The sequence below is a fragment of the Erythrolamprus reginae genome, chromosome Z, assembly GCF_031021105.1.
Source record: "Erythrolamprus reginae isolate rEryReg1 chromosome Z, rEryReg1.hap1, whole genome shotgun sequence".
Taxonomy (NCBI): domain Eukaryota; kingdom Metazoa; phylum Chordata; class Lepidosauria; order Squamata; family Dipsadidae; genus Erythrolamprus; species Erythrolamprus reginae.
The window spans coordinates 118,156,433-118,179,249 of record NC_091963.1 but is presented as its reverse complement, the minus strand read 5'-3'; the positions used below and the strand labels follow the sequence as shown (position 1 = coordinate 118,179,249).

The following is a 22,817-nucleotide window of genomic DNA, read 5'->3' as shown; positions in this document are numbered from 1 at the left end:
CCAATCACCTTGACCCATACTATCTTCAAATCACAAGCAAACTATCCATTTTCACTTGCACGCTTACTTTCCCAATCATACAACATTCAAGCACTGGCTTTCTGTCCTAAACAAACCCTACCTTTGGTCTCTATGTTCCAAACTAAACTGAAAGTAAGTAAATCACATCCTAGCTGAATCCAATTTGGGAATATTTGTCCTCTGCTGCATAAAAGCTTGGTGGAGCTGTGATTCCTTATTTCCATCCCATTCTCAAAAACATGGAACCAATATTGGTAGAGCTCTCGTCTATCTGCTCTGCGGTGAAACACCTAAACTCTTTTACGTTGTCTCCTACTAAACAACAGTAATTTGTTTAGTTAAAGCTTAGCATGTTCTAAGAACCCAGGAATTTATGGTTTTGTGTGGTAAATTATTTTGAATTAAATCCAATTTAGTGCTATGGGCAAAACCCAGCCTTTCTTATGCTTCCTATTCTTACTCATACCCCTATACCTATAGTTAAATCCCTTCAAACACATTCCACTCCAGCCCAAATCACAAGTGAATCTCTGCAAATAATCAACATCTTCAAGTTTCGCTTGCTTCAGTCAGAGAAACATTTATTTTGATGGTATTTCAAACAGGAGGCTATATGAAAGCAACAAGAGAGATTTTGCCAAGCAGTTGAAAGGCAAAAAGTGGCTACCATATGTTGTGATTCAGCCTGAGGCTCCTCAGGGACCGGCTGGCTCTCTGCCGGATCCATGCCCAGAGGAGGAGGACAGTGAACAGGAGGGGGAGGACCAGGCAGACGGGGGAGAGGAACGTCAGGAAGAGGAGGGAGAGCAGCCTGACACCCCCGGGGGGGGGGCCCTCTCCCCAGCTAGTAGCCTGGATTCATTGGATGAAGACGCACAGGCTATAATAGACATGAGGCAGCGACGAGCAGCTCAAAGACGGGGCCAATTAGAAAGGTATTTCCAACCCTGAATTGGCAACAGCTGGGTTTGGGTGTGGTTCTCCTCAGCAGGGTTGAAAAGGCAGGCCCGCCCTTACAGTCTTGTGGAGAGTTATTAACTAGGAGTCCTGTGACCTTGCTTCGATTCTCGGCGTCTCTGATCTTGGCTTGTGGCCTAGAAGTCTGGAAGACTTGGGGGAGGCGTGGGTTTTATTATCTCCAGCGTTGTTTTTGCCAGCAAGAATCCTGTTTTATTGCCTGGCCTTCGTGAAACCTCTGTGAAGCTTCATAGTGTTCCTGTCTGTACGAACAGTTTTTGTTACCTGTGTTTGCTTTGAATTATATAAACTGCCTTTGCTTTTTACCAGTGTGTCTGGATACTCTTTTTGGTTGGTGTTGGCGTCTGGGGGGACCCAGACAGAACACCATAATAACAGAAACAGGGTTTTTTTCCAGGAGAGTTTTGTGCAATTTGCTTTCAGTACTGGATGAAGGGCAGGAGGCTGCTGCTGGTGGTCTTTTTCTTAGATTTAGAGAGAACATCCAAGCTGGAAAATATATAATTCTGGTGTAAAACCCCTGAGCCACTTTTCCTTCCATCCTCTGCACCAGTAGGTGTTACAACTGACACTGGTACAAGGGTTGGGAGAGAAAGAAGAGAGTTTGGGAATCTTTATCTTTTCTTCAGGTGATGGGAAGAGACATTCAACAGAGTGAGGGAGCTGTAAGGGTTGGCAGATGAGGAAAAAAAATAATAATTAGAAAGAACCTAGTTACAAATGAAATCTTGAAACAGAGAGGAAATTGCAAGCTTTGTTTAAATATCAGTGAGGTATCATGTTTACAGCTTTAAACTAACAGTTGAGAAATAGGTGTTAAGGTGACCATGAGAATTCCTTTATTTGTAGGGGTTTCAAGTCCAGTTTAACTGAACAGTAAATAGGGTTGAATAGGAATAAAACTACATTAAGTCACCTGTTCAAAGTCTTTTTCCAGTATAGCCAGTCAAATAATGTAAAACTTTGCATTCATACCTATCTTTTTCTTTTCTTTTTAGTGCCTTTGAGTCAGTCAATCAATCAATCACTCCTGATGATCGTTTTGAGCTAATCTCTGCAGTTTTCTTGATAATCTTTTCAGGAGTGTTTTGCCATTGTCTGCTTCCTAAAGCTGAGCGAAAGTGGCTGGCTCAAAGTAATCCAACTGTTGTTGGGCTTTTTGTTTTGTTTTGCATAAGGCAGGAGTAGAACTCAGTCTTGTGGTTTTTAAACTGATGACTTAACCACTAGACCAAACTGGCTTTTATCTATCAATTACAATATGCATTTTAGATAAACTTCTCTCTCTCCCTGTTTCTGTCTGTCTGTCTCTCCCCCCACCCACCCATGCATGCAAACTTCTGCTTAATATGACAATACATACGCTTATTTTATCTGTGGGTAATCTAAAGTTAGTTACACTTTTGCTCTACTTAATCTACAGTTCTTTACAAAGTGAAATGGTTGCAACTGTAGGCTACTATAGATCACTAGAGAAAGTGATAAATATCATCAATATACTGAAATGTAAACAATTATTAGTATTTTAAAGTTTTTACTTAAACATTTACACCATTTGCAGAGACAATTATACATTTCTGAAAGAAGTTCTCACATTAGACAATCTTAGAATAGAAGTACAATAACGGAAAAACTAAAAAAAAAAATCAGTGAATCTAACCACAGATTTTTATAGTCTTTGCCATGAATAAATATCTTTATTCCATGGGACAGAGGGAGGGTTCTTTCAAGTTCTACAGAAAAGCACTATAAATTTTAAGAAAGGAGAACAAAGTTATATCTTCAATCCCAACATTTTCTCATTTAAGTAAAATGCCCAATAGTTACAAATTATTTGTAATGTAATACTGAGCTATTCTGCAGAATATTTGGACAATGTCACCACTGTATTTTAAACCCCTCCCTTTTGTGTGTGTGTATGTGTGTACTTGTTAAGGCGCCAGCCTAGAATTTGGGGGAATGTGAACTCTAGTCCTACCTTAGGCACAAGTCAGATAGGTGTGACTTTGTGCCAGTCACTCTGTTTCAGCCCAAAAAAAGAGGCAATGCCAAACCATATCAAAATCTTGCCAGGTAAACTGCAAAGACTTGTCCAGACATTTGACATAAGTCAGGGGTCGACAAAGTTGTTCAGAATCTAGGAGCCAGCCAAAAAATTTAGGAGCCAGAATTTTTTTTAAGCAAACTTGGTTTTTTGCCGAGTCTCCACCTGACATCGCTTTCACCCCCTCCCCCCCGGCGCAGGCCTGGCTCCGCCGAGCCGGCTCTGCTGTACTCCCGTCGGGATCCGAGGGGAGACCGTTAGTCAGAAACCGAAACAGAGAAGAAGGAAAGGGAGACCGGGCCGGGGACGCGGGTGAGGGGGGGAGGGGGGAGGAGGGGTTACTGGTCGGAAGTCACCGCGCACGCGGCCGGAGGAGGAATGAACAAAACCTCACGCCGGGAGGGGAGGGGCTTCCGCTTCTCTCCGAAGGCGGGTGAGCGGCCAAGATCGGAGCGTCTGTGTGCGGTGGGGGGGAGTGAAGGGGTTCGAGTAGGAGGCGGAATGGAGGCAAGGGGGGGAGGGAGAGACGCACGCAAGCGCAGGGGACGCTGGGAAAGCAGCTCGCTCCGAGGTTGATGGGCGGAGCTACGGAAGCCAAGATGTACCATTTCTGGGCGTAAACACAAGGCGGGAAAAATATACTGTATACACATACAGCAGTGTTTCCCAACCTTTTTGGAGCCGCGGCACATTTTTCATATTTTCAAAATCCTGGGGAACATGGGGGGGGGGGCGCTAAAAAAAGTTTGGACAAAAAAAATCTCTCTTCCTCCCTTTCGCTCTATTTCTCTCTCCCTCCCTCTTTCTCTCTCTTCCTTCCTTTCTCTCTCCATCCCTCTTTCTTTCTCTCTTTCTTCCTTCCTTCCTCTCTTTCTGTCTCCTCCTTCCTCTCTCATCTCTTTCCTTCCTCTCCCTCCCTTTCTCTTTCCTTTCTCTCCCTTTCTGTCTATCCTTTCTATCTCTCACCCCTTCTCCCTCTTTCATTCCCTTTCTCTCCCTCCCTTTCTCTCTCATTCCTTTCTCTCCCTCTTTCCTTCCTATCTCTCTTTCTTTTTCTCCCTCCTTCATATCTTCTTTCTCTCCCCCTTCCTCCCTCTTTCCTTTCTCCCCCTCCCTTTCTCTTCCTTTTTCTCTATCCTTTCTACTTCTTACTCTTTCTTTCTCTCCCTCCTTCATTCAATTTTCTCTCCCTCCCTTTCTCTCCCTTTCTCTCTCTTTCCTTTCTCCCTTTCTCTTCCTTTTTCTCTATCCTTTCTACTTCTTACTCTTTCTTTCTCTCCCTCCTTCATTCAATTTTCTCTCCCCCCCTTCCTCCCTCTTTCCTTTCTCTCCCTCCCTTTCTCTTCCTTTTTCTCTATCCTTTCTACTTCTTACTCTTTCTTTCTCTCCCTCCTTCATTCAATTTTCTCTCCCGCCTCCCTCCCTCTTTCCTTTCTCCCCCTCTTTCTCTTCCTTTATCTCTATCCTTTCTACTTCTTACTCTTTCTTTCTCTCCCTCCTTCATTCAATTTTCTCTCCCTCCCTTTCTCTCCCTTTCTCTCTCTTTCCTTTCTCTCCCTCCCTTTCTCTTCCTTTTTCTCTATCCTTTCTACTTCTTACTCTTTCTTTCTTTCTCTCCCTCCTTCATTCAATTTTCTCTCCCCCCCTTCCTCCCTCTTTCCTTTCTCCCCCTCCCTTTCTCTTCCTTTTTCTCTATCCTTTCTGCTTCTTACTCTTTCTTTCTCTCCCTCCTTCATTCAATTTTCTCTCCCTCCCTTACTCTCTCTTTCCTTTCTCTCCCTCCCTTGTTCTCCCCTGGGGCTGCCTGTGCCTGCCCTGCACCACCCAACACGGACGGACAGCCCCCGGTCGTCGGTTCGTCGCCCCCCACCCCCCCACGGAGGGAGATCAGGCTGGCGAGGGCGGTAGAACTACGTCACCAGCCACTGGAGGGAGATCGGGCTGGCGGGGGCGGCGAATCCACCTCCCCAGCCGCGCGGAGGGAAATCCGGTAGGCGGGCGGGTGGCCGCGGCTCCCTGCGCGCCCCTGGAAAAGCGTACAGGGAACGGTGCCCGGGGCCGCTTTAGCCGCCCCCCGCTCCCCCCGCCATCTCCCCGCGACTGCCTGTGCCGCTGCAGCCGCGGCCCCCCCCCCGCTCCCACCGCCAGTGCCCTCCCGCCGGGCCCCAAAGGACACTTGCCGATGACGACAGGGAACCTTCAGCTGGGCGGGCGCTGCCGTGCCGGTGCCTCCGACCTCCCGGTTCCTGCTCGATGCCGCGGTTTCTGGCGCTCTCCTGCTGGGCCCCAAAGAAGGAAGGTGGGAAAAAGGCGCGAAGAATGGAGCTCTCCTTCCTGCCTGCCTTCTTTGGGACCCAGCAGGAGAGCGCCAGAAACCGCGGCATCGGGCAGGAGCGGAGAGGTCAGAGGCACCGCAGCGCCCTGCCCAGGCGGCACACCTGGCGGTGTGTCGCGGCACACCAGTGTGCCGCGGCACACCGGTTGGGAAACGCTGACATACAGTACAGCAGGCAACATTTTCTAGGCGCCAGACAACATTTTCTAGGCGCCACTGGCGACCAGGCGCCTGGGTTTGTCGAACCTTGACATAAGTCAACACTGACTCAAAGGCACATACATAGAAAATCATGTTAAGCTATTCTTCTTTGGTTTTTAAAAACGGATGCTGTACTATATTTTTATCTTATTCTGTTTTTACATTATTAAGTACAAAATGTAATAAATAAAGGCCATGCCTTCCACAACACCCATCATTTCTGAGAGTACCACAAAGACAGGGAAAATAGCGTTAAATCAGCACAAGCTTGCTGGATGGGGAAGATGAAGCTGGAGTTAAAACTAAAATTCCAGGTACAGAAATCTTGGTCTAGAGACATGGTCTGTACTGAGGAAGATTGATTGATTGATTGATTGATTGATTGATTATTTATTTACTTACTTACTTACTTACTTACTTACTTACTTACTTACTTACTTACTTACTTATTTATTGGATTTGTATGCCGCCCCTCTGCAGAGACTCGGGGCGGCTAACAACAGTAATAAAACAATGTACAATAATAATCCAATAAATACTAAAAATGATTTAAAAACCCATTAATATAAAAAACCAAACATACATACAGACATACCACACATGAAATTGTAAAGGCTCAGGGGGAAAGAGCATCTCAATTCCCCCATGCCTGGCGGCAGAGGGGGGTTTTAAGGAGCTTACGAAAGGCAAGGAGTGTGGGGGCAATTCTAATCTCTGGGGGGAGTTGGTTCCAGAGGGCCGGGGCCGCCACAGAGAAGGCTCTTCCCCTGGGTCCCGCCAAGCGGCATTGTTTAGTTGACGGGACCCGGAGAAGACCCACTCTGTGGGACCTAATGGATTGTGCAGAAATGGATAGACTTACAATGAAAATTAAGGACAAAGAAGACTCGGAGTTTTACAAAATTTAGGGGAAATTTTATGAATGGATTGAGAATAAAAATAATAAATAAATAAAATAGTTAATGTAAGGTAAATTTAATGTAGGAGTAATAAAGAAATGAGAAATAGAATTGACAAAACCTGGATGACAGAAATAGAAAAGGAGGCAGCATTAGTTAAATATATAACATGTGTTTTAACTAAATTAAAAATAGATTTGAAATGCAATTGGAAGACTTGAAAAATAGAGTACTAGAATTGAAAAATAAAGAAAATTGCTTTGACTATTTTCTTAAGTTAAAATTAGATATAGCTTTTCTTTTTTAGATAGAAGGAATAATTGAGATTTAGGATTTTTTTATTATTTTATATGACAGAGACTCTATAAGTATACTATTATTCATTGAATATACATGTTGTTATATATGTATGGTTTTATGGTGGAGAAAAAAATAAAAAAAATATTTTTTAAAAAGAATCAATTTAGCCAAAGGTATGTGTGTGTGGGGGGGGGTGGGGGTGTTTTTATTTGTGCTCTCTTTTAAAAAAAAATAGGACCACCGTGTTTCCTACTTCTGTCTATTTACTGCATGTTGTGCTTATTAAAAAAACATTTCCTTTCTGCCCCCAGTCATTTTACCAATTGCCAGTAAGAATGAGCTACATAAATAAACAACACACACAAAAATAAAAACCACAGGAGTTTCAGGTAAAAAGCATAAAAGAGATTTCAATTAAGATCAAGTGCTTTACCTAGGAGACTAGGAATCGTGCATTTCATGCTAAGATTTGCTATCTGGGGAATTCTGAGAGTTGAAGTCTATGTATCTTAAAGGTGCCAAGGTTGGGAAGCCATGGTCTAAAAGCTAATAAATAACCATCAAATAAATATTGACGAGATAACACTGGAAATATCAATGTTCTTGCATATTTGTCCTGTCTAGTTGCCCTGAAACAGACCTTTAGTGTAATTCTCTAAATCAAAAGTCTTCAAACTTGGCAACTTCTAAGACCTGCGAACTGGAGAATGTGTGTTGGTTGGAGAATTCTGGGAGTTGAAGTCCACAAGTCTTAAAGTTGCCAAGTTTGGGGACTCCTGCTCTAAATATTCACTCATTAGTCAGCCAAATGCAATTTATTAGATGTAGGTTTCTCTCCTCCCTCCACTTCTCCAACTGAGCTGCGGATGTTATATCTGCTCTATAATTTCTTAGAACATGGCACATTGGAAGGACATCAATTCCTTTGCAGAATACTTCTATAGGGGCAGCACTTCCATACTGCAGCATTAACCTGTCATTACATATTTTGAAGATTAAACAGAAAATTAAAGAAGATATTGGACAGTCATTTATCCAGAATGGCATATCGTTTCCAGCTTGAGCAGAGAATAGAAATTCTCTAAAATCCCTTCCAACTATCTCATTTTATAATACACAGTGAAATAAAGCAGCTTGGTTGGCATGAGCTCTTTTTCTTTTATGTTGCACCTATCTGAAGGGTAAGTGTGTGTGTGTGTGTGTGTGTGTGTGTGTGTGTGTGTGTGTGTGTGTGTTTGTTCCTGGACACCATGGACCTGATTCAGATAGCTGCCCTACTTCACAATTGATTTTTACAAAAATAAAATAAGACATGTTTGAGCATCGATTTCTATCCCCTTCTTTGGGTAAGGCTCTGTTTGTTTCTGCTTTTAATGGTACATTAATGCAAATAAATATCTTGTTCCTAGATGTTGCAGAAGTCGGTAACCACATCAGCCTTTTTGCTTGAATGATGTGCACCACATTGGTTCACAAGTTACCTTCGTCTCCAAGAAGAGGCTATTTACTTGCTAAATTTTAGCTAGATAGAATGAATGTCTGTGCTGCAATTTGAACAAGATAATTATGCCAGCCTAACTGTAGGTGTTGAAGTCTCTAAAGGATTCGTAATAGAGTGAAGATGAAGAAAGTCAAATGATATGAACCTCGGCAGGCAATATTCATCTTCAAGTAGCACTCATCTTTTAGCAGCAGTAATTCTTAAACATAATAACAATTTCCCTGCAGCCCTCCATCCTCCCATCCCACTTTCAGCCCCCTTATGCCACGATTAAACATCAAAACAGTCTTGCTGTTTATTCTTCTGCTAGCATAACCCACCTGCATAGATGGATGGATAGGGTCCAAAAATTGGAACCCTTTTGCCTTTGCAGAAATCGTTGGTTTCCATCTGTCAACATCTTTCACTTAGGCTATGCTGCTTGGAATATGCGGTGGTCTGTAGCTCAGCTGCACTGGGAAGATCACAAATTCTCATCCTGATAATTAAGGAAAGACAATCATCATCAATTAGCAGGCACAGGAAAACCATTAAGAAGAAACTAGAGCCTGGGGCTGTATTTGTGCGATGACAATGCTCATGTTTGACAGTTACTTGTGTATTTACATCTTCTGCAGTTTGGCACAGCAGGGCCTCAAACACAGAGAATCAAGAGATCTGTAGCTCATCCTTGTGCAGCCTAGCTTTTATAGTAAAGTTGCTTTGGTCTTGGTGCAGGTGGTTTCTCCTACTTCTCTATTCATGCAGGAAGGGAAGCCAGTGAAAGCAGATGGGAGGAGGTTCAATGAACCAACACTAAGATGATTTGCTTCTGCTCTGTCTCCCCTTCTCACATTATCCATGGGTTGGCAAAAGAAATGTTGGTTGTTACCTATAAAGCCCTACGTGGCTTAGGACCGTCTCTTGCCTCATGTATCCCACAGACCAGTCAGGGCTCACAGAGTTGGCCTTCTCCAGGTCCTGTCAGCCAAGCAATGCCGGCTGGCAGGCCCTAGGGGAAGAGCCTTCTCTGTGGTGGCTCCGGCCCTTTGGAATCAACTCTCCCCAAAGATTCGCACGGCTTCCACTCTCATGGCCTTTCAGAAGATGTTAAAGACACATCTTTGTCAGCAGGCTTGGGGCTGTTAAATACAGACACTGTTCCAGCCCATGTTACGACAGAGTCAGGGATAAATGTGAGTGGTTTTAAATGACATGAGGGGTTTTTTTTTAGGTTTGGTAAATTATTTTTTAGGAAGTTTAAGGGATTTAGTTTTAAATTCTTAGTTTTAATTTTCAATTTGTACTGTTTTATTTGTATGCATCTCCGGAGAAAGGCAGCCTAGGAATCGAAATAATAAATAAATAAGTAAATGGGGCAGAGAGACACAGAGCCTTTTATTGCAATGGGAAAACTTTGACTCTACTGTTCCAGCTATCAATTTCAACAGAAAATAGGGAATGGGATGAGGGGGAAGAGCTGCCTGCACAGATTGCCAGATGGGTAGTATTCATCAGAACACCTCCCTACCTCAAACTCATATAGGAATGATTGACCTCAAATTGAACTCTGAAGCTGAAAATGACAAGTTTTGAAGTGGAACAGGAAACCATCTTCCCTGTGAGGACTGCACATTCATGTGTTCAAGAAACAGTTAATGGGGCATTTGTTTGATACAATAAAATATATTTAGGCGAGGATTATTAGGCCACTCAAAGAATGTCTTGCTTTGCAAATAGCTTTAACTTTGCATCTCTTGCAATTCTCCACTGGTGTTCCCTAATTGGTTAAATATTATTCCTACTCAGGCTCTTGGACAGAAAATAAGGCCTACAGAGGTTAATAAATTGTTAAATTATATTCCAAAAAAATTGGAACTGGTTGATTTGTGAAGAGTTTCAGATTATCATGCCTTGCAAAGATAGTGATCACATGCTCCTTGTTGACTTTGGATTTTTGAAACAACTGTATATAATATAAAGCTACAGAGTCCGAATTTAAGATAAGGTTTAAACATTGAATTGTAAATGTTTATATTTTGAAACTGGAGAAAAGTAGAAATCATAAAAATGTTCATTATTTTGTTTATCATTAGATTTCTCTCTGGTTTTTTAAAGTTTTTCATCATTAATTTTTCTTTAGTGTTATAGCCTGGTTTTCTTTTAGCTTTTTTAAAACATTTTTTCTAGGTTTTCATAAATCTATATAATAGTTTAACAAAAGAATATCTATTTGTAATTAATGATTATTAATTATATTGTTTGAAATAATACATTACAAAATCCATTAGGAAAAATTTTGGTTATTGAAGTTTCTTAATGTCAGAATAAACAGAGTGTATGATGGGCTTTCAAAGGGCCTGATAACTTTGATTTTATTGAAATATCATTCTCAATAACCACAGACAAAATAGCTGATGGTGAAGCATTCTAGAAATTGGGAATTCAGCAAATATCTGAAGTTTATAGTATATTAAATTAGTACATTATTAACATATTATATATTCCTTTTATTTCATACGTTTTAAGAGAGGATCCTGAAAGAAGATGGCTATTTGGTTGATAAAATCCTTATAGACTGCTAAAAGTCAAATATCTTTGTGCGTCAATCCACTATCTGACCCCAAGAAAACCCGTCTCATAACAATAACTTTTTTTCATAGCTGCCCTACTGGGATTATGCCAAATGGGATTAGGATGCTGAAAAGCAAACATCCTTTAAAAAATAAATCAAAGCAGGATCTTATAAAGTAATGTTCCTGAATACAGGAGAATTTCCAATAAAGCCACTTTCTGGTAAAGTCCAGGAAAGTCCAATCTGAATATTCTACAATACTTGTCATTTTAATGTATTTAATTGTTTTACATGATTAACAGCCTGTGGTTTAGTACAACATATCCTGGCATCTAATCAGCAAATTCTGCAGAAAAAACAATTGCTGCCAACCTGCCTTCCATTGAGAACCTGTATACTGCACAAGTCAAAGAGGGCTGTGGAAATATTTACTGACCCCTCACATCCTGGACATAAACTGTTTCAACTCCTACCCTCAAAACGTCACTACAGAGCACTGCACACCAAGACAACTAGACACAAGAACAGTTTTTTTTCCTGAATGCCATCACTCTGCTAAACAAATAATTCCCTCAACATTGTCAAACTACAGTGGTATCTCGGTAAGTTCCAGAAGTGTGGTCGAGAACCGATTTGGTCGAGTACTGAATTTATTTATCCCATAGGAAATAATGGAAATGGATTTAATTGGTTCCCAGCCCCTGTTAACTCGCTGGGAACCAATTAAATCTATTTTCTTTATTTCCAATGGGATAAATAAATTCGCTACTCCAAGCTGCAGGAAAGGTGGGGGCTGCTGGAAGCAATGAGGAAAGGAGCCCCCAGAAGCTGCCATCCCGGCAGCTTCAGGGGGCTGAGGAGCTCTCTAAGAGCTCCAAGCTGCAGGAAGGGTGGGGGCTGCTGCAATCTTGGCAGCTTCTGGGGGCTCTTTTCCTCATTGCTTCCTTTTATTACCTGTAAGCAGCTTCAAAAACTTTCTCCTTCCCTGTGGCTGCAACAGCGGTGATTTCCCTTCCAGTAGCAACAGCGCCGGGAACGTCACGTGATGAAGGGAAGCCGCCGGAGCCATCTCAGCAGTTGCTGCCGCTCCAGCAGCTTCCCTTCATTACGTGACTTCCCGGCGCTCTTGCTACTGGAAGGGAAATCGCCGCTGTTGCAGCCACAGGGAAGGAGAAAGTTTTTGAAGCTGCTTACAGGTAATAAAAGGAAGCAATGAGGAAAAGAGCCCCCAGAAGCTGCCAAGATTGCAGCAGCCCCCACCTTTCCTGCAGCTTGGAGCTCTTAGAGAGCTCCTCAGCCCCCTGAAGCTGCCGGGATTACATTTCGTATAATGAACAAAATTTTCTCTGGCTGTTCGGTATCTGAATTTTTGTTCAGATACCGAAGCAAATTTTTGCCGAAAATTTTGTTCGTTATCCGAAATGTACAAGAAAGGAAGCGTTCGAGTACCGAGGTACCACTGTACTGTATTTACTAAGTCTGCACTACTAGTTTTTTCTCATCATTCCTAACACCCATTTCCTCCCATTTATGACTGTAATTTGTTGCCTGTATCCTTAAGATTTTTATTAATATTGTTTTTCTTCATTGCTTATTTGAATCCTATGACAATCATTACATGTTGTATGTCATGATTCTTGACAAATGTATATTTTCTTTTATGTACATTGAGAGCATATGCACCAAAGACAAATTCCTTGTGTGTCCAATCACACTTAGCCAATAAAGAATTCTATTCTATTCTATTCTTATAAGGAAAGAATATCAAGCAAGTCACAAATAGTAGAATCTTTCCACTGCAATCCTACACGCTACTTGGGATGAAATCTTGTTAATTTAAAAGGACTTGGTTTTGAAAAGACATGTATTATTCTGCTAAGAAAAATATATCCATAAATTCACTACCACAAAGGGTTCCTTTCATTTGATATTGTTTGCAATCTGTACATTTTTAAAGTATTTGTATATTTTTTTAAAAAATTGGAAAACTTAGGCACCACATTTGATTTACTCAAACTGATCAGCTAAATATTCAGCTTGTGCAATGCTGGATTTTCAATTTTTTTAAAAATGCTTACATCATGTGAAGGCAGAAATGTTGCATCTGTCTACAACTTTTTAAAATATTTTTTATTAATTTTTCTTTAAGACAAACAATTATATTATCAAAATGAAAATATAGAACTGGATGTTATATTTTAGTAGTATATTAAGAAATTTTATGGAAAAAGTATTAGTATATTAGAACTGACTTTAATTACGCAAATTACAATGTCAAAGTGGAGACATTGAAGTAGATGTTATAATATAGTAGTATATCATGAATTGTTTTTTCTGTATTGATCTAGATCACAGTTAGACTTTTTTTTTGTATTAGTAAGACTTCTATGCTTAGCGGAGCAATGGTAGCTCCTTTAAATGTTAAATGTTGTTTGTATTGTTTGTCTACAACTTTTTAAAGCAGCTGTTTTCTCCCCTCAAGATCACATACATGGCCTTAGTACGATTTAAAAAAAAAATAATAATCCCAGTTTAGGCTGAACACCATTCAACACCGACTTTTTGAAGATTCAGTCTACAGCATTTTCATGTGTCATGGGGTTTAGCAGATCCTATTCACCATTTGCTGGCTGAATGAATGAAAATGTTTGCAAACAGAATAGTTCAAAACACATAGGTTTTCCCAATGTAGTGGAGCTCCCTTGCATAGTTCTAAATGAGTGATTACCATACAAATGGAACTTGTGGATTTACAGTAGTTCCCTAGCCCAAATTGGCTGAAAACTGTGTTGGGTTTTCCCTCCTCTTACCTTATAAATTACAATTCAGCAGCAATTTTTAAAGTGGCTATGAGGATCTCAGCCAAAGGTATGGGAGGTTTCAGGTACTCTCTAGTTTGGAGGAAGGAAAAAAAATGATGAGAAATTAGACAAAGAATCTATACACAATTATTCATGACATTGACCCTCTTGATAGAGAAAGATACCTGTGCTCAGAATTATTAAATACAGTGGAACCCCGACATAAGAGCTGCTCTACTTAAGAGCAACTCAAGATAAGAGCTGGGAGGGGAGAGATATTTTTGTTCTACTTACAAGCCCAAATTCGAGATACAAGCGCCAAGGAGCTGTCTCCTGAAGCCAAACGCTAACTTCCGCGTTCGGCTTCAGGAGACAGCTGCGAAGCGGCGCGCGTGTTTTAAAAGGTTGCAGCCGGCCTGGGGGGCTCGGGGGGGTGCTTGCAGCTTTCTTTCTTGCTCTTTTACTTTCTCTCTTTTACCTTCCCTTCCTCTATTTCTTCTTTTCTTTCTCCTTCCCACCTTCTTCCCTCCCTCCCTCCCTTCACTCATTCCTCTCTTACTCTCCCCTTTCATAAGTTTCCTTGCTTCCTTCCTCTGTTCCTGTCCCTTCCCCCTTTCTTTCTTTCTTTCTTGCTTTCTTTCTTGCTTTCTTTCTTGCTCTTTTTCTTTCTCTCTTTTACCTTCCCTTCCTCTATTTCTTCTTTTCTTTCTCCTTCCCACCTTCTTCCCTCCCTCCCTCCCTTCACTCATTCCTCTCTTACTCTCCCCTTTCATAAGTTTCCTTGCTTCCTTCCTCTGTTCCTGTCCCTTCCCTCTTTCCTTCCTTCCTTCCCACCCTCCGTCCATTCATTCACCCATTCCTCTCTTGATCGCTTAAAGCCGGTCCCTGGTGCAAAAAGGGTTGGGGACCTCTGTCCTACAGGATTGGGTGGCAGAGAAGTTGAACATATGTAAATTTAAAAGTTTAAGAAAGTTTACAAGTTAAGTGAAAGAAACTTCATTATTCATTTATATGTACATGTACATTTCTTCATTAAAAACATGTCTTTCTGCATAATTTAGACTAACTTTGTGAGTTTTTTGAGGGCTGGAACCAATTAAAATTATTTACATTAATTCCTATGGGGAAAAGTCGTTCGAGATAAGAGCTGCTCGACTTAAGAGCCCAGGTCCGGAACCAATTAAACTCGTATCTCGAGGTACCACTGTAATAGGTTGTAAGTAGATTCAAGGTATATATTCTTCAAACAATATACAATAATGAAATTGGACCAATTTGGGGGCCATGAAATTATCAGGGCAATTATTCATGATACCCCCAGTGTCTTTTGGAATATCATCTGCAGATGTCAGAAGGAGACAGAAGCTTTTGCCTAAAGCTGCTTAAAACAAGAGGCTTCCCTGTAGAGGCCACTGGCCTAATCCAGGGGAATCCCATAATTAAAACTGTGCTCAAAATCTCTACTTTTGATTGTGAGCAGTAACTCTGCACCCCAGTTCCCCAGCGCTGATAGGATAATTTTTAAAGACCTGTTGGACTCACTAGAAAAACAGTACATATGCACATTGATCCCTGAAACAGACAAGAAACGAGAAGAGCTAAGAATATACTATAATAATCAGGATTATCACAAGGCAGAATAAATTGCTTGACAGTATTTGGCAAGTTTGATCCTCTTTAGTCCTAGACAAACACAAGTCATTTTATAGGTGCCCATATACGTCATGAGTAGATAGACACAAATATAATTTTATGTATTCCCCCATTATTATAATTCCAATATTTGTCAGATTAGTCCTATTCTCTACAAAAACGCATAGATGTAAATGAAGCGTAGCTATGTATGGCAAACTATTTGGGAGGGTACAGTCAGTTTTTGGAAAATATTTGTAGTTAGGAAATATTAAAAGAATCCAGGGTCTTGGAACTGTACAGTTGCTTACTGTTTGCATCTCACCATAGCATAAAACATATCCTGCTATTTCCCTTGTCTTCATTTTGCTCAAAGTTCATAAGTGAGACCAATAAGTCACTCTTAGATGTAGCAATGTTAAAATAACTTTTCCCTCTTATTCTGGCCTATCCAATCTTGTTAAGTGTTGTAGTTGTAACTGCTTAGTGGGCTGTGGGGGATTGGCAGTGACAAAAATTACGTCATCTTTTTCCCCCCTATCGAGACGATTTTAACATATAGTGCTACTACCTTTTCTTTCCTCCTTGATAGACTTTATTTGAGGGAAAGATGGCAAAGCTATTAAGAAAATCCAAAAGAATCACACATGAAAAATGATGCCTCTGGTTCTTTCTCCCCAAATATTCCTTCGTATAGGACATCTTTGATGAAGATAATTTTCAACAGTAGAACGTAAATGTGTCTTCTAAGCCAGGGGTCTCCAAACTTGGCAACTTTCAAGACTTATGGACTTCAACTACCAGAATTCCTCAGTCAGCTTTGCTGGCTGAGGAATGGAAGTTGACGTCCACAAGTCTTAAAGTTGCCACGGTTGGAGACCCCTGTTCTAAGGTACTGCTTTGCTTTTCATACCTCCATCTTGATTGCAGAGACCTGTTCATTAAAGCTATGGATGTTCAAAAATGTTCATAAAAAGCTTTGGATTCATCCATGTGCAAATTCTCTGCTATTTAGCAAAGCAATACAAGATACTCTATGACCCTAGGTGGGGGGAAAGCTTTAATAACACTATTAATGAGGGGATTCCTAAAAACAACATGGATAATATGATGTTAATTAAAATTAAATAGCAGTGATTTTCCTGGCCCTGAATATTTGGATCCAGAATAAGAGTTCAGAGACATATTTTGGAGGAGCTTTGGGCCTACATCTCAAATTTGCCCATGTCCCTTACATGTATTTTGGATGTTCAGCCTCACTAAACAAATTAAAACTTCTGAGTAGGCATATATTGGACTTCTTTGTGAAGAGGTTGCATTCTACTTTAACAGAACAGTTATGTTGGGGAAATGTATTTATAAAGTTTACAGATATGGGATTGCAAAATAGATGGTAATAAAGAAAAACAAATAATTATTTACTTTGAAATAATAGAAAATAAGCAATTATTTACTGCATAGAAACATAGAAGCATAGAAGACTGACAGCAGAAAAAGACCTCATGGTCCATCTAGTTTGCCCTTATACTATTTTTTGTATTTTATCTTAGGATGGATCTGTGTTTATCCCAGGCATGTTTAAATTCAGTTACTGTGGATTTACCAACCACGTCTGCTGGAAGTTTGTTCCAAGGATCTACTATTCTTTTAGTAAAATAATATTTTCTCATGTTGGTTTTCCCTTCTGTCCTCCAGACTATACAGATGGAGTTCATTAAGTCTTTCCTGATATGTTTTTTTGCTTAAGACCTTCCACCATTCTTGTAGCCCGTCTTTGGACCTGTTCAAGTCATTGACTAGAATTTTGTTGTTCATATTTGACAGCCTTATCTGTATTCTGCCATATAATTTATCTCACTGGTACTGTCAATACAAAAGATGGGTGGGGGGGTCAGATCAGGAAAAAAGTAAGAAGGGAAAACCAACTATTCTATTAAAATATAGACAATCAAGAAATATATCACATTTGAGGTCATATCAACACTTGCAATTACAGCCACATTCCCCTTCTGCACTAACTGCTTTTTAATATTTTCTTATTCCCAGTGAGTAATGGTGCATGCCTTGCCTTGATGATGACAAATTATCTGTAAAACATGCTATTCTAGAGAGGAGTATAAAGCTGTGGTGTGAAGCTGTGGTCTCCAGGTGCTCCTCAGGGTAAAAGTTATTGCTATTTATGCTAAATAGCATCTGTTTGAAAGGCTGGGTGGAAGTCCTGCAAAGAAATGGTTACTATATTTAAGATTAATACTGTGCTACCTAACTTGCTTACCAATGTTCACCTCATTTGATTTACAAACAAAACTGAGCCCAAAAGTTGTGTTGCGAAGCAAGACTCTTTGTTAAGCAGGGTTTGTCCTGTTTAATGATTTTTGCCACACTTGTTGAGCAAATCATTGTATCATGAGAATCATGTGGTCGGGCTTCCCCCATTAACTTTGCTTGTTGGAACCTGCTTAGAAAGGTTACACATGGTGAACTCCATACCTCTTAAAGTCACTGAAGTCAAGAAACACAGCCAAAGAGAGTTGCTTACCCTGGTATAATTGCCTTTTTTAAACTGCAGCACAAAAATGCACTTTGTCCAGCTAATGGTTTCCAAATGAGCAATCATTCATGAAGGGAAGCTAGCTGTGAGCAAATGCAGCCTGCATTGCTCAAGCAAAGAACCTAGAAATTTTGACTTTGATGACATGGTTTACTTCTGCAATATCTAGGAATAAGAAGAACTAATTCAACGAAATGAGTGTTTCTAGTCCAATAAAATTTGGCCATCTATTCAACATTTTAATGTTGTCATTGTCGGTGGAGTCACACACCCCCCCCCCCCCAAAAAAAAGTCTCACCCCCAAAGTTCTTTATTCTAAATCTTGTAATTCCCTGCCGGTATATGGTAAGACCATACTAGGGATTGTACCTCTCATCATCTGATCTGGCATGACTGTGCTGACTAGGGATAATGGGAATTGTAATTCAATCCATTTAGGTACCTGATTTTAAAAAAAGCAGATAGAGAAGTGAAGAAACAATTGCATCTTGTACATCAGGAAAGAAATGATGATAAGAAGCAGTGATGGATTCCTACTAGTCAAATAGATATAATTGGCTGGTGCTTCATTATTGCTTTTTAGAGGACATCATTTCTTAAAATAACATGACAGTAGCATTAATGGCATCTTCCCTTATTTTATTTTGAAAGCCACCTATATACACAGGGCAAGCTGACTGATGGCATGACTAAAGACTGAATTAATCTTATGGGCTCAGAGCCTGTAAACACATCAGCCCCAACATTAGTTAGTTGGTCCTGACCCTTAGCTATCTGTCAGCAATCTAAGAACATCTTCTCTACTTAAGAAGTTTTATTAAAAGACAGGCTTTTTTAAAAAATGTGTTTGTTGGAAAAGTTGCTTCTGGATTCCTGATTTCTTGCTTAGCTTAACAGAGCTCTCGTCCTTTTTAGCTATCAAATTTCTGTAAGATTTTAAATTGGTGGGGGTAATTGTTTTAATTTTTCTTCTCCACGTGATTCATTCATTCATCCACCCATCTCACTATCCAAAGCAAATGGAATTATATCCCACTTTTCAATCTACTTTCTTAATTAGCTACAGGAAAAGAATAACTACCCTAAAACAAAATTACAGGCTTTCCAAATTCTTCAAGATCCTTTTGATTACAGAATCGGGTCAACAAAAAGTGCATTCACTTTAAATGTTATAAATATTTATGTCAGAGCAAAATAACTTATTTTAGAAAATTATACTAGGCTTGGTCAATTATCTGTAATTGTAACTTGACACATAATTTAGTAACTAACACTTTCTTTCCCAAGAATTCATGGAATGAATGATTTTGATATTAAAGATGAGTTATATAGTACTAAACCCACCCACCCCACAATTTTACTCAAAAGAATGAAGATTAGTGACCATATATGCCTCTGCTTGTTTGTTTTTTAATTTGTATGAAATAAAGGAAGACATACAATTTAGGTTTGAACCATGTAAATCTGCGAAAGGTAGATACATTAATTTTCATCTAACTGTAAATTAGAAGAATATAATTTATGCTAATTAAACTGCCCCTCCAATCAATAATTTATGCAATCTATAGTTAAGAGAATAGCAGTACTGTATTCTACTTATGGATCTTCAACTTGACTCTCAGCTACTCCACAAGAGTGACCTATGAAAAAACTTTCATAAAGGCAACTTAATTATTGAAAGATATTATCAGGCAGTTTGACACCCCAATTTTTTAGGGCTAGTTTTTTTTTCTCCCAGGAAGCAAAGAAATCAAGATCACCTGAGATTCTACAACTGCAAATGACATTTACTCAGTAATTCCAAAGATTTGTTCCAATAGTGTTGGAGAAACATATTAGTAGTCATTTTAGAAAAATAATATGAGAACAGCTACAAAATAGGCTGGCCTTCCTTTGCATTTAATTAGGACAAGGGAATGCAATACAGTTCCGAGAAGTGGCAAAATCTGCTTTTTTTGGCCAAATTTTTCTCTTTTGAAAAATGCCAAAAGAGACTTGCTATTCCTAGTTTTAGCAGTCCTCTATAAATGAAGTTCACAGCAGTTGATTTCATAGAACATATTTATCCTGGGTTAATAAATTACTCACACCAAATTATAAACTAACCAAATGAGTTCACATAATATGCTAAGCCATTGTTTAAGAAAAACAAGAATTAAAACCTCCTAAGCAAATGCACCCGCTGTACTTTTAACTTTTAACTGAAATGGTTGTTTGTTTGGTAAATCTTGACAAAATACTGAACTGGGTCCAAAGATCAAATCTGCATGCTTTGGATATCTGATGAATATAGAACCTCTTTGCTAAATTGGACTCTTTTCAGATTTCCACATATGCCAAAAAAAGTATGTATCATGGATTAAAGTTAACCTTAATAAGTGAATTAATAGGAAAAACATCACTTTTTAAAAGCTCATGGAGGTGCCTGAAAGATGTTGGACTGTTTTAAGGTACAGAATAAAAGTCTTTAAAGCATTTCAGATTCATTTTTAAAGCATATTATTATTATTATTATTATTATTATTATTATTATTATTATTTATTAGATTTGTATGTCGCCCCTTTCCGAAGACTCAGGGCGGCTCACAACATAACAGTGATACCATGCATTACAAATCCAATAGTAGAAAAATACTGTATGCAGCTCTATTCAAAAAGTTAGCAGCAATTAAGAAAAGGGAACATGGATAGATTTTCTTCTGAAGACCTAAAGAATTATACAGATTTTTCTCAATCTGATCACCGCTAAACCCACTCTAATCATTGTATAGGAAGGGCATAAAATTGATGAAGACTCCCCTTGGGATTGGGTGGCATAGAAGTCAAATTAATTAAATTAAATTAATTGAACTATTTTATTACACTTATACCCAACCTTCCCTCCCCCCAAGATTTCAAAGCAATTTATCTAGCCTTCTCTAATTCTTCACCACACCAACCCTGTGAGGTAGGATGTGCTGAAAAAGTATGACTGGACCCAAATTACTCTGAATTTCTATGAGTCAGGAAAGATTTGAACGTGATCCGCTCCAGTCCTTGCCCAATACTTTAACAATGAACGTTACCAATTTAGTAAATTAAAGGTATACTGGAGGCGGGGAGGGTGTCATTTTCTTGGGAGTAAGAGAAAAGTTGGATGCACACCAATCACTTAAATAAGTAAAACCGACTTCCCCTCGAACTGAGCGGAACGTACTTCCCAGTAATGTCCTAGAATAAAATCTACAGAAATCATACTTGCAGATTTGGGAAGGGGGGGGGGTGTCTAATTACCTCCCAACCGTTCAGTCAAGCAATTAATGCGATATTTGTACGGCTAAGTTTAAGGAATACAAAGTAGAGAGGCCCATGTTGGGTAGGTAGGATCCTTTCTGTAGTAGAGAATTGGGGGGGGGGGGGAACCAGTATGTCACGCTCTCCCAAATTACGCATCTCCAAAACTCGCCCACACCCGGCTGCCCACCCGGCTCCCTGTTCTTACCCTTTGTGCCTCCTGCGTCTTTGCTGCGTTCCCCCCGCATGACAGCAGGTTCGGCGCGCAACCCTTTAAAGTCACCCTCCCCACCTCGCTCTCTGCTGCCCTGTACCCCACCCCACCCCAGTCGATGCGGTGTGGCGGGAAGCTGTGTCCTGCAGGGTTTCCTGTTGGGGGGGAAGTGAGCTCAGAAACCCACTGATGAAAGCTCCCGCTCCAGTTTGTAAACAGGAAGCAGCAGTCGAGGGTGGGGAGAGATTACTTGCGGGAGGGGGGTCAAGGGCAGGGTGGGGTTAAACTGGGTGCTCCCAAAAATTCTCACCAAACGGCGGGGGAGGGGGAAGGAAAATTGAGGCTCAGGAAATCTGGGATCCCGGTTTTGCGAACTCATGAATTTGTGTGTGTCCAGTCGTTTGGAATACATTTTACATACATGTAATATTGCAAGCTGCCCAGAGTCGCTTTATGGTGGGCAGCAAATTTTTTAAAAAATATTTTTCCCTCAATTGCTCCCTTTTTTCTTGTATGTTTAATATAAGTAATCCCCACCCCCACCCATTTTTCATCGTGTTGCAAACACCTCTGACCAAATACGGGAAGATGTGTCTCTGTGACTGACAATTATATAAGGCGAAAAGCAAATAGATGGGTGGTAAATGCTTTTTAAAGACCTGCTTTAAAAGCTGGATTAATTCCAATCCTGAGCTAACAGCAGACAAAATCCAGATAAATGCTTGTGCTTTAGTCCAGTCTAAGGCTATAATAAAAATAACAATTTGTATCTGAGAACTCACCTTGCTGAGAGTAAGGCTGCAACTTGTACTTAAAAATGGGTTTTTTTACCTGTATACTGTACTCCAGTGAATCCCAGTCATGTGCAAGCAAAACTATTACATATATGAAACCATAGAGTAGTTCCCCCTAATTTAGTTCCTTTAGATATACTGTATTTCAATTTCCTACACTTGTAAGAACTGAAGTCCTTTATTTCTGGGAGACACCAATTCCAGCAGTACAGTTGCCCACTAATGAGATTTATTTATTTAAATCTTTAAAAAAAAAAACTTTTAAGACATGTGTGCTTCACTGAGGCAGCATGGATTGTTTTGAGTAGTTTTTATATAGTCATTCTTACTTTCAAATAGGGTCATGACTTGTTTGCAACCCCAAGTCCAAGACTCAAGGGCTTAGTTGGCTAGGGCAGAAGTTTTATGAAGTTCCCTTTCTTTGCTGGCAGGACATTCTCACTTCCCCAGTCCCTTGGTCATCATGTGCTATAATCAGGTGGGAAAGTGATCCGTCCAAGCATAGGCTACATTTATGGACAAGCTAAAAGCAACTTCCAAAATTCTGCATTAGTTTTGACACATATTGTTTTGGCTAGGATACTGCTTAAGTGTGAGTTAGCAGGCTTGAAAATAATACTCAGAGTTTCAGAATGGTTACTTATCATGGTGGATAATAAATGAGATCTTGCAAAGATAATTTCTGGGTTTTTCCCCCCCCTTTCATTCAGTCAAAACCG

At 40.0% G+C, this 22,817-nt stretch overlaps 1 long non-coding RNA gene across 1 annotated transcript; it reads right to left on the bottom strand.

Moving 5' to 3' along the window:
- Positions 1-581: 581 nt before the first annotated feature.
- Positions 582-21,378, bottom strand: LOC139154952 (uncharacterized). The gene is made up of 4 exons (XR_011556994.1): positions 21,299-21,378; positions 13,644-13,724; positions 8,600-8,757; positions 582-1,662 (listed from the first exon to the last, which is right to left on the bottom strand). It is a non-coding gene; the product is annotated as an uncharacterized lncRNA (long non-coding RNA).
- Positions 21,379-22,817: the final 1,439 nt, after the last annotated feature.